Below are 4,462 nucleotides of genomic sequence, written 5' to 3'. Positions count from 1 at the left end.
GGAATGTTGTCAACAAGCAAAGTTTCCGTGAGGTCGATGAGATCGAAGTCAGCCTCCGAAACAGCTAGATGAAATTCTTTTGTTTTAGTACGCAAACCTCTAACGTTTTGATAATAGCAGCTTAAATACTTAGCGGTAGCGTTGTCATTGTGGCGGTTGGATAAAGCGGGTATACGATAAGTCAATTGAGCTGCGTAGTCAGAGCATGAGGCTTGGCGTGTTTGTTGCGTGCAATGAGCGGTACTTCGTCTAGTTGAGAAAAAAGCGATCGATTGTAGACTGGTGCAGGTGCGGAGATGAAGCGCGGTGGTTTTGGGGCGGTCCAGAAACAAGTGTTGAGTTGGGTGCTTCCAAGGTATCATTCACCGGGGGGTGACACTGTTGTGATGATGTTGTTTCAGGATCAGGTGGAGTAGACGTGCGTGCTGCTAAACGGTGAGTCGTTGGTGTGCGTGTGGTGTAGCGGTGATCAGTACTAGTTGCTGGTGTGCGTGTTGTAAAGCGGTTTCGGCTGACTATAGGAGATGAGGTTTGGTGGTCGTGTTGACGGGATGGAAAAAACTCACGTACACCGATACCGATGGGCCAGGTGGATGGTGTGAGTGCCGCATCTCGAAGGATAGCCGGGACTTTCACTTTGAATGAAAGCCAATTCATGCTGTCCACACTAACCCCTCTTCTCAGCAGGCAATACGCTATAATGTCATCGGTGGCTAAGCGACGCTTTACAGAAGCGACCACTTGTTCCACAGTGACGGCCGTTGATAAGCGGGATAGGCGGATCCAGATCCTATCTGTGAATGGCTCACGAGGTGCAGCTTGAAGCGGTGATGATAACGGATCGGTTCCCACCAGTTCATGCGGTTGTGTAGGTGCCGGCTGGACGGCAATCGTGGTGTTGGTGTATGCGTTTGGCGATGACGCGGCACAAAGGATGTTGCCGCGACTGTTTACAATTTTGTTTACACCAGGAGATGCCGAATCCTCGATTATACGCCTCCGCTTTCTACCAGTGGCCGGTCGAGGATCAGGATTCCGAATGTGAGGCGTGGATGCAGTTTGAAGGAGGGTAAAACCACTGCGAACTTCGGCGACAATAGGCTCAACGAGCTTGCCAATAGCTGCTACAGCTGAGTTGAGGGCGGCTTGGAAACCGACCTGGGCGCCTATTTCATTTATCGACCGGCAGCGTGGATTTTTAAGAATGTTAGTGCAGCCAATGCAGCTCCAGTGCAGGTGGACATAGGACAATACTGCGTCAATCAGCTCGGGGGGCAATTTGCAACAACCGCGGTGGAACGTAGCGTCACAATATGCACAACTGATGATGAAGCCAGGGGCGTCTAGCGGTTCAGCACACGAGAAGCAAATAGCAAAAATCTTTTGGCTCAGGATCGATACAGGAGCTGATATATCTGGCCTGTATCGATCCTGAGTTGGTTGAAATGTACAGCAATTGTCCCACTAACTTACGATATAATTCGTTATCTTCTAGAAATTCTCCTAGTTCGTGTTTTCCGTATCCAATGGAATATTCGAAGGTTTTGCTTGTTCTAATCCACTCGATACAACTACTTCGTTAATATATTTTTTCTTATTTATATAAAATCGCTTCAATTCCAAGATAATAACGAATGTCACCCAAATTTCTTATTTCAAACGATCTTGAAAAAGCTTGAGCTACTTGATTGATAATTGTCTCATCTTTACAAGCAATTAGCAGATCATCAACTTAAACTAACACATAGCAGTGTATGTCATCCGTCAATTTTTGATATAAACATGGATCTGCATCGCAAACACTGAACCTTTCCTGATGTAAAACTGTATTCAAACAATCGTTTCAAATTCTAGCTGCTTGCCTTAATCCATAAATATTTTTCTTCAAATGGCATACCCTATTTTCTTCACCTTTAATTATAAAGCCAGGTGGCTGTTCCATATAAATCTCCTCCTTAAGGTTGCCATGTAGAAAAGCTGTTTTAACGTCGTATTGTATTACAAGACAGATTGCTTTTGCAAAAACAATAAAATTTTTGGTGCAAAAACTTTATCATAATCTACTCCATAACGCTGATTGAAACCTTTTGCCACCAATCGTGCTTTGTATCGACAAATGTTACCTTTCTCATCTCGTTTTATCTTAGGCCGCGGGGCCACGGGGATTTTTCAAGCTGAGAAAACGTTCTCAAGCACTCATATAAGTTTCTCAAGCACTCAAAACATGTTCTCAGGCGCGAGCCGTCGTTGGCCGTCGTCAGTTTTTCTCACTCTGAGAAATTGATTTAGCCACTCAAGTTTTATTTGAAGCTTTAAATAGAAAATAAGTTTTTGATCACATATTTTTTAAAATTTTTTCACTTATAAACATAGAATACAATTGTAGCGACCTTGCCCGCTACGATCCGTTTTCGATAAGGCTACGTGTAGCTGCGGCTAAAGGGGCGGCCGTGAGAATAAATATTGCGGATAGTTGCGAGAGGAGAACGAGCGAACCGTAAACCGAGAGAGCGAGCGATCGGACGAAGCGGAGTACGATGATCGAGCGGTTTTGCGGCGCGATGGCGAAAAAAAGATGCGGACTTCGGTAACGGTTATCAGGTAGTTTGGTGGTGGTTTTTTGGCTCGTGCAATAAAGCTTTAGTTGGTTTTGCGTTATATTAAATAAAAATATTTTATTTATTTAGTTTAAAGAAAAGTAGTTCAAACAATATTCAAAGTGATTACCGAAAACGAATTGCACAATTTCTCATATTTCAGTTAGCCGATCGTTGTATCATCAACTTTCTCAACGATTCTCAAAGATTCTCAAAACCGATTTTGTTCCGATTCGACAAACGCTGAGAACGAGGATTTTTCAAAAGCACTCATGAGTGCTTGAGAAAATGAGCGTTGAGAATCCCCATGGCCCCGCGGCCTTATATACCCACTTGCAACCAATTGGACGTCTTCTGTTTGGTGATTCAACTAAATCCCAAGTGTCGTTAGTTTTCAATGCAATTAGTTCTTCAAGCATTGCTTTTCTCCATTCTTCTTTGTCGTCACTTTCAAGAGCTTCTTTTAAATTTCGTGGTTTTTTTTTCTTCTGGTTTCACTGTACATGTGTATCGTGCTGGAGGTAGTCCACGTGTAATTCTTGTAGATCGACGCAATTGTTCTTCATTCGACGTTTAATGTGAAGAATTTTCTTCCGATTCGGACATAGTATCATAATCTGTCTCGCTATCAATTAGTATTACATCCCCTTGAGCTTCATCATCTTCATTAGGTTGAAATTTAGTTTAGTTTCGTTGAGATTCATTCATATGAATCTTCAGTGATGAGTGATTCGAATCTCGATTCGAAACTTCAAAGATTCATGAATTTAAAAAGATTCACGAATCTTCCAAGATTCAAGATTCTGTAAAGATTCACAAATCTTCAAAACGTAATGAATCTTCCAAGATTCATGATTCTCTAAAAAATCATGAATATCCAAAGATTCATGAATCTCTAAATATTCATGAATTTTTAGAGATTCATGAATATTTGGATATTCATGAATCTATCTTCTTCTTCTATTTAGCGTAACGTCCTACGTGGACATACCGGCCTATACAGCTTTTCGAGTTCGCTTGTGACCATTGTCGCGTACAGACGTGTTCTTGTATCGTGCGACCAGGTGAATAGCAAACGAAAAGCGTGCCATGACGAAGGCGAAGAAGAAGAAGAGAGAAGCTACCAGCCCAGCCGTCTCCGATGAAGGCGTTAATTCGGCGAAACACGCGCCGGACAAACGCGCTAAAATTGATGGTGAAAACACTGATGAAGAAAATGAAGTGGAAGATAACGATGGTTTCGTCTGTGTGGAGCGTAGAAAGGGACGGACTGTCTCCCCACCACCTTCAACTGCTCCATCACTAGCAGCAGGCCCACACAAGCTGTCTCAGCGGCTACCACCCATCGTAGTAAGCAACCCACGTTTCCAAGAGTTGCAAAAAATGCTTGCCCACATCGCAAAGGTTGAGTACCAAATTGTTGGCGTTGGCACATAAGTTTGGACACGAAAAGAGGAAGACTACAAGGCCATTCTCACGTTCATGCAAACTTCCGATTGTGAGTTTTATACTCATGATCTGCCCCGAGATCGTCCGTTCAAAGTGGTAGTGCGAGGGCTCCCCCTTTCCGACGAGAAGGACATTCGAGATGCCCTGGAAGCTGAAAAGCTCCAAGTAGATGCAGTCTACCGCATCAAACGGCGTCATGAGGGAAACGGAGATAGTGGAAGCTGTCTATACCACGTTCATCTCAAGAAGGGTACCACAACGCTGGCTGCCCTAAAAGAAATTCGTGCCCTCCTATCTATCCGTGTCCATTGGGAGGCATTCCGAGGTGGACGACGAGGTGTGACCCAATGTTTACGGTGCATGGGCTTTGGCCACGGCTCGCGGCACTGCGGCATGCGTCAACGATGCTTAAACTG

General features: G+C 43.9%; 1 pseudogene; it reads right to left on the bottom strand.

Annotated features, from left to right (window-relative positions):
• Window positions 1-249: 249 nt before the first annotated feature.
• Window positions 250-3,624, bottom strand: LOC120893625 (annotated as a pseudogene).
• Window positions 3,625-4,462: the final 838 nt, after the last annotated feature.

The sequence above is a fragment of the Anopheles arabiensis genome, chromosome 2 (genome assembly GCF_016920715.1).
Source record: "Anopheles arabiensis isolate DONGOLA chromosome 2, AaraD3, whole genome shotgun sequence".
Taxonomy (NCBI): Eukaryota; Metazoa; Arthropoda; class Insecta; order Diptera; family Culicidae; genus Anopheles; species Anopheles arabiensis.
This window is presented reverse-complemented; position numbering and strand designations above follow the sequence as displayed.